Source organism: Ceratosolen solmsi, unplaced genomic scaffold (assembly GCF_000503995.2).
Source record: "Ceratosolen solmsi marchali unplaced genomic scaffold, CerSol_1.0 scaffold29, whole genome shotgun sequence".
Lineage (NCBI taxonomy): Eukaryota > Metazoa > Arthropoda > Insecta > Hymenoptera > Agaonidae > Ceratosolen > Ceratosolen solmsi.
The window spans coordinates 1,495,020-1,504,145 of record NW_011948417.1 but is presented as its reverse complement, the minus strand read 5'-3'; positions in this window follow the sequence as shown (position 1 = coordinate 1,504,145).

Sequence of the window (9,126 nt, the reverse complement as noted above, 5' to 3'; positions counted from 1 at the left end):
AGCATAACTAGAAAATACAGAACTCAAATTTCTTTCAAACTTCAAGTAATGTTTGTTTTACATGATTTTTTGATATATTTGCTAAAATTATTTTTCCCCGATATTATTTGTAAAAATAAAAAATTATTGTTTAAAAAATTTATATAATTGTTTTGCAATTCTATCTTATAAGTTGCACTCGCAAACTAATTGCAATGACTCGTTTTGAAGACTTTTAATTATTTCATTTTATATAGCGTATTTGGTCATAGAAAGACAACTAATAAACGAAGGTAATAAGTGAAAAAGTAAATTGTACTTTTGATATTTATTATTATTTTAAGAAATAACGTTGATTTTTGTTTTTAAAATAGATGAAAGATATAAGCATCCATATTATAAAAGAAATTAAATTATTAATAACCATTATTGGCTATAGCGTACGAATAACGTTACCAAACCCAACATAATCATCTTCCTTAACATATGTAATTAGGTAATTGTTATCGGTTTTTATGTGTATGATGCTTGTAAATTGTCCTTTATCGTATAAAATATTTTCACACCAAATATAATAAATACGCATAAATAAATTTAATAAATATCAACGCTTCTATTTCAATCATATATTGTATTTTATTATTAACTCAATAAGGTAAAAATCCATTCTTTTATATATTCATATATAACGAACTTTTTGTCATTCGTTTTTAAATAATTTATTTTCCAATTAAATAAAAATGTATATACAATTTAAACAAAAATATAAGCCGTTGAGTGCATCTATTGAATATTTACTTAAATTAGTACATTATTACAAATATTTAGCAAAAAAATTAACTTTAACTTCATTGAAAGTTCAACAAACAAGTAATATTGCTGTACTTTTAGAATTATAGTAATGTTTGCAAATGCTTTCACATGAAGGTATAAGATTCTGAATTTTAATTAAATCATAACTTTCATGAACAACGGAGTTCTTGCATTTTCTATCTAGTGGTAATGTTTGCAAATAATTTTTTATGGAAATATTGAATTATGAAAAATATAGTAACTGAAGGAATTAGAAAAATTTCATTGTGCTATTTGTAGGGAATGTAAAATATGCTTCACTAAATAGAAAAATTCGAATGATTCACGAATTAATTGTCCAATTAAATGGAATATATTATTTTTTAATATACTTGATTTTCATTAATTTGAAATCTTAAAAAGTTAATATTCAAACTACTGAGCTTTTTAATATGCAATACTGATGCTTTGAACAATAAAATTCTTATAATTAATTATTCAATTTGTCATTCTAGTTTTGAACAAATTAAACATATTTCTTTCATTCGAATAGTCTATTAAAAATTCATATTTTGTTTAACTTACGATTACAATGAAAACGAAATTACAGTTACTTTTTGACATTACTGATGGCAAATTTTGCAAAATGAAAGTGTACATATTGTGGGTTATCATTGTAAAGTCTATGTGCGATTGATTGCATACGAGGACACAGGAACGGCACTCATCTGCCTTTGCTGATCCTTTATTTTTCTATTTGCAATGGATTTCTAAATTAAACAGAGCGAATAGAAATTTTAAATTTGCAAAAATTTAAGCACTGAAAAAAAATAATAGGCACTGTATATCACTTTCGAATGTAAAATAATAAAAAATTATAATTGCTTAATAAGTTTTACAGCATCCTTCTGATAAGATTCATTGTATAAAGTAATGTGATTTATTTAATATTTTCCGAAATAGAAACACATCTGAAATAAAATTATTTGCCTCATTTTTAAAAGTTTCTCAAAAAGTTCAGTGTTATAAAAATATATAATGCTAAGCCATGACATTAGAAATATTGGTAAAGTAGTTTCGCCTATCAAAATATTTAATAAATAATTTATTACATTCAAATAATACCGACATACGTATTTATATTGATTGTCGTGCTTTTTTTATGAAATTTTATTACTTTTATTTTCTTTAGTTTGTACAAGCATGAAGAAATGCTTACGTGAATTTGATTTGTTTTTATCAATAATATTACTGTATAGTGTACTGAGTTTTTGATCAATAAAAAATTAAAATGAATAACATACTCCAATTTATTGATTTAAATTTATAATTTTTATATATTTTTAAAGTAATAAATCAAAAAACATTGAATGCAACGAGATTATATTTTGTCTATAAATCATAGATATAAGAAATAATCTAAATTGTTACCTTTTTTATTATTTATTAAATAATTCATAAGCAATATACTAAAATACAAATATGAAATATCGTCAATTTCTATTAATATATATAATATTATACTATAATATAAAATGGAATATAAAACGGAAATGTTATTTAAAAGTAACAAAAAAGATTTTTGAATTTGAAGATTTTAATACCATAATAGCGATTATTTTTATAATTTTATAATTCGAGAAATAATATTAGTAATCAGACGTTTTATAAAGAAAGCGCATATATAGAAATCATATCAATAATATATATATACTTTTAAATAGTCTTATCAAATATTATCTTACGAAAATATATTTATAATTTTAATATATATCCTTAAATAAAAAATAGTAATTATATTGTGTAGATAAATCATTTATAAAGTAATAGCGCCAAGAGAAAGGAGCTGTTAATAATAGTTGTTAAATTGACTAAATATTACAGCTTACTTAACTTCATCAAAGAATTATCAAGAAAGCAATATTAATCACATAAGAGAATTAAAGCTCAACAGATAGTCATCCTCATGACGAGTATCCGATCAATATTGATACACGGTGCACCTAGAGAGGTTCACTAATCGAAACTTGATGCTCGTTTCATTTATACGCAATTACGGAGAATTACATTTTGGTAAGAATTCAAGTAACAAATGAAAATCCTAATGAAAATTAAGTATCGGTGGAGGGTGGAGGTGGGGGGGGGATCTAGCTTTATTCATATAATATGAAATTTTAACGTTATCTAATATGGAAAATTATCGATTTCTGTAATTACCTGACTATCCAAATATTGAATGAAAGTACTTCATGCTCCAGCAGATAATCAAGCAAAACGCCTGAATAATCATCAATATGAAAAAAAAAAAAAAAAAAAAAAAAAGGAAACTTATAGCTCATTACGATTTTGAAAGTATTGCGAGGCAAAAGCGCTTAATAGACAAGCTTAAATTAAAGTTTTGAAAGTTGCAAGCAACATTCAAAATTCAAGACCGATCTCTTCCACTTGACAACACTGCACTAAGTTTAAAAATATATAACTTTATGCAGTTACAATTTTAATTTAAAATTTTACATATCATTTTCATCGAGAGTCACTTTAATGTATTCACATTGAGAAGTACTCGAGATTTCTTTTAAGGCTTAACTCTTAAGAGACAAATTATTTAAAATGTATAATAAACTTTTTTAAAAAAATGTTTACTTAAGGAAATTGTTAATAAAATTTATTTTCAAGTGTGCTAATTATTTATATTGGCAGAAAAATAATTTTCTTATCAAGAAAATATGTCAATTGATTGGAATGTAAAAATCACTCTTTGCTTGATAAACAATGTAATATTATGGCTAAATTTTACATAACTAGTAAGTCTCTTAAGCTAACTAAATATTTATCTTTCATAAAGTTTCGCCCAAATGCATTCCTAAGCGATATCAATTGCACTTACATCAGACAATCATTCTGGCCGATTCCATTGATTTCCTTCACTCGAAACAATGTTTATTCTTGATTATTATCTTATTCCGAATTCCATTTTCATTATCTAAAATATTAAGTATAGTTTCAGATATTCTATGTTAGTAAAAGTATTCTATGTTAAATAATTAATACGATTAAATGAATTCATTTTTCATAATCTTATGTCAACAAATATTTTAATAAAGAATTATTTAAGTCTCGTTAGAAAAATGTCTGTAAAGATCAAGAAAGGATAATTTATTGTGAGTTATAAAATGATTTTAAAAATTGTTTTTTATCCAACAATACTTCTATTATTATGAAGCATGAACTATTGTATTCTATTAGAGTATTAAACTAAACTTTTTACGAATTTCAGTCAATTTATTTAATAACAATATAACAAAATATGTGAAGAAATTAATTAAAAGCTAGAAATATTAATAAATTATACATCTAGTTTATACATATTTTATATTTTATATTCAATAAGTAGAATGCATAAAGTTAGGTGAACAATAGTCTAAAAAACATACTATTTTATAAATTTGCAATTGAATAAGCTAATACAAGCTCGTAGCTCTTTCCAGTGAATTTATATGTGTATAATATTATTTGACCTTATTTGTTATTAAAATTAATTAATTATAAAATATTATAAAAAGTTTTTTTTCTTTTTTTTTTTGTTTACATAAAAATTGAAAAAGTTCGTCAAAAATTTAATCATTGTTTTTATTATAAAATTTAAGGAAATGCAATTATGACAATACAGTACCTATTAAAAAGACATAATTTATTAATTTTTTGTAATCCTTATCAATAACCAATCAATTTTTTTTATCGTCATTATAAATATATCAAGGTCTCTTCAAATAATAAATAATACTAAAATAACTAACATATTTCTATAAAGCAAAATAAAATATCTGATCAATATTACAGATAATATGAAAAATAAGTTTTTCTTTTAAATCAATATGCCAAATTATTATATACGACATTGTTAAATTCAATATATATTCAAAGATTTCCAATATGTAATATCTTAATAAAATCCACATTCAATGGACATTTCAATTTTAATAATAATTTAGCATCTTTACGAGTTAATTTCCTAAAGAAATGGCTGTATAACTTTTACTTCTAGTATAAATTTCATAACGTTTCAAAAATAATAATGTATAATCAAAATATAAGTATAGATTAGTCATATTTGTATTCGATCAATTTTGCAATGTACGTTAATAATATCGATAATAAAGCCACAATCGTAATGTATAAATCATAATATTTATGATTCTAAAAGAATTCAACTTTCATACGAGATAATATAAACTAATGTTTCAACATTTAATATTATTAAGAGTAAAAAGGTTGATATATTTCTTATGCCATTATTTAACATTAATATAAAATTTCAATATATTTTCATAAATTTCCAAGTATATTCTATTATTATAACAATTAAATATTCTTGCAAAATTCTACATACTGAGAAATATAGTTTTTTCTGTACTTATTATACAATATTTTATAGTTTCTACATTATAAATTTAGAACCGAAAATACTTTGGAAATTTGAATGAAGCACTAATACACGCATATGTATCATTATAAAATATGTTTCATATTAGAATTGTCATATTATCGATCAATTTGTGCAAAAGTAATTTTACAGATAGTATTAATTAAAATTTATTTACGAACAACGTTTCCCATTATATAACATCTATATTCAGGCAGAATGTGAAAAAGAAGAAGAAGAAAGGGAGATAATTTAGAAAAGTATGACCAAAGAAATTAAAACCAAATAAAATGGAAATGCTCTGTTACCACGTACTCGCGTACCATTAAAAGGTACGTGACAGAGTAAAAATGAGTCTCCCTTAGAAGTGTACTTTACTATTACAACAAGCCATCGCTAGACTCTGAAAAAATAATTGTTTCATTATTAATACACAGTGAGTCATTTTAATACATCAAAAGTTAGTAATTACGTTAGCAATTCGTATAACATATTTATTTTTATTTATATTAAATTTAATAACGCAAACATAAAGTTTTATAAATGAATAATTAGATGTCCATCAATTATGGAAGCTGATTGCTTAACATATTACATGAAAAAATATGTTTATATATATATATATATATATATATATATATATATATATATATATATACATGTGTGTATGTGTGTGTGTATGTGTATGTATTTTTAAAAGTAATAGGAAACCATTAAACCATAAATTCGTAATTATATTATATAGGTAAAATATTATTTTATAATATCTACTAGAAATACTCAAACTTTTTCAGTCTATGAAACTTTTTCAGTTTCATTTTTTTATTTTCAAACAACATTATGAAGATGTAAATATAAAATTAAAATCAATAATTAACAAGTTATCGTATTATGTAAAAGATATCTTTTTATTTTAAACGAAAATCAATCATTAATACAAAAATTAAATTGAAATAAATTGAATGCCACACAACTTTATTTCCATGCTTTGAGCATGAATACACACACAATATAAAAATATATAATTGTTTCTGTTTATAATAGATTTACTTTAATCGTTTAATAGTCGTATATCAATAATAAAATAATGTAAATCAAATTTAATTAGTATATTACACGATTTGATATTGATTACCATATTAATATTATATTGATAAATATTACTATGGCAGATAATAATATTATTTATCAGTATACAACCAAAAATATATGAACACGAATGAATATGATTTTAATATGAAAATTATGATAATGAATTACTTGAATTGGCATTTAGGTAACAAATAGTTTTTTAGAAGACTGTTTTAATGGGTTACTTCATACAGTAACACGTAAAATAGGAAGCCCATAATACAAAATAGTCGAAATACTCTCGAATAATGAATTTGAATCCCTCATAATGTCAAAGGATTTTGATATGTACATTTATCATTTCAGTAATTACACTTGTTGAATAGCGATAAACTATCTTGTATATTAAGTGATCCTTGGTATATATGCTTGATAATGTTTTTAACATTTTATAAAAATATATATTTAATATTGTATTTTCGAATTAGAAAGTAGAAGAATAAGCACGGAGTAAAGAAAATTTGTAAGCTTACTGTGTGCAAAACATTATCAAATCTATCATCATCCAAAAATACTTTCTACATCAATATTATTTAAACCGAATACTTTTATTCTTAATGTAGAATGTTGAATTTAATGTAACATGTATTTACTTTTTATTACCCACAATATTTTTACACGATGCACATTAATTCATATAGAACTATTAAAATGCATTGAATAATATTGTAATATATCAAGCTAAAAAGTATCTATAAAATAAGAATTTTTCATTTATTTATTTCACAATATAGACACTTTTGTATGTAGTATAGAGTAAAAAGAGATTATCAAAAATAAATTCTAATTTTTATTATTATAAATAGTTACGATAATGTAACTTAATAATCAAATATGACTGACCATAACAATTTTATCAATCATTTTATATGGAAAAAAAAATTTTTAATTCTTACAAAGTAACGGTTGCATTATTATATGTTTGAAGATTTGCATACGACAATTCTAATAATGGAAAGCATCGGTTATGAGTGCGCATTAATAAAACTTCTTCTCATTATTAAAAATAAAAAAAAAATGAACATTGATTACTCTCATATAGGATGTCTAAAAATATTTCTTTCTGAACTTCGCAATGTAATTGAATATAAAATGCTCGATGACTTAATAATACTTATGCATTATAAAAAGCCATGCATATAACTCTAAAAAATATATAATTTTATAAATTGCGGGCTAAATTTGGAAATAATCATTGCAAAAAATGTCTTAATTCTACTAATAGTGATATTTAAAATTTAAAATTAATTTAAATGAAAACGCGTTGAAAATTTTAATTATTCTGACCTCTTAGAGGCAAGAAGCTTGCTAACGCTACCTCATAATAACCGTTTCTGTTTCCTCTTTTTACGAAACCATATCTTAATTTTTTATAATCTCAAGTGCATGTTAAATCTAACATTGAATTAGTTAAAATTTTTAAGGTAACCGAACTAATAAGATTGACTAGTGGCACTTACGTTATAATAATAATATTTAAAAAATGTATGTAGCAAGTCATAGCACTAATGAGTACAGTGCAAGTGACTTATTATTTACTCTACGTGCTCTACATTACTGGTCAAATACATTTAATGATAACCTTTTTAAAACCTTTTCTAATAAATTTTCAAGGATATATTAATGATTGAAAATTTGAAAGTACATATGACGTTAATTTGATGATAAATGACTGAATTATACAATTATGTTAAAAAAAAAAAAAAAAAAAAAAAAAAAAAAATTTTTTTTTAAAAAAAAAAAAAAAAAAAAAAAAAAAAAAACTGTTTGACTTAATAAAATAGACTCGTAAGACTCATAAATAAACATAAAATCTTAAAACTATTATAAAAATGAATTCACTGCATGTCGCAGTTTATCACTGTAAGGAATATTCATGGTTCTATTCTAATAAAAACATTCCACATTAAGTTTCCTTTACTTTAAATATGTCGTATACAGTAAAATTGCAATCCATAGAAAAATGCTTAAAAATAATTTTATTTTTAATCTCTATATATTCATTCTTCATTTCTCTTATTTATTTTATACTTAGACAATATGAAAACATCTACTGTTCTTATTAAAAACTAAATAAATACAAAATAGATGATTCTATTTTATTTGATAAAACTTCAATAATAAACTGGTATTACTTATAAAATTAAATAATTACAAAATTATATATAAAATGTATATTCTTAAATTTTTAAATAATTATACAGTAATAAATTTTTGTCCAATTTATATCCTTAAAAATACAAACGAAAAACAATTACATAAGATTTGACATTTTGGCAAATCTTGTTTTAACATTTTTATAATAAAGCAATTTATTTATTTATTTTTTTTCTATTTTTCATCATTGAAATCATTTGATCTTAATCAATTGAATTAAACAAAAAAATTAAATTAAACATAATTCAATTACTGCAAAGTATACCAAATTGCAACTATCTTTATTCAACATATTTATTTTATATATTACATTATGAAATTTTTATTTATTTAATTGGAAATATATTTTTAATTTACAAAAACTACAATATGAAATTGTCAAGGATAAGATATATATTATTGCAAAATCTTAATTAATATAACATTATTTATATATGTCAGTATATCAATTTATTAAAGATTACTATTTAGTTATTAGCTAAAATCAATTTCGAAATATGAAAGAAACTCATTGTTCCAATTTTTAAATTCCATTATAAAAATATAATGCTAAGTTGAAAATTTATTTATTTTTTAAAAACAGTAAATTATTGCAATTGAAAATATAAAAAATAAGAAAAAAGTATTAATAATTTCACGATTAT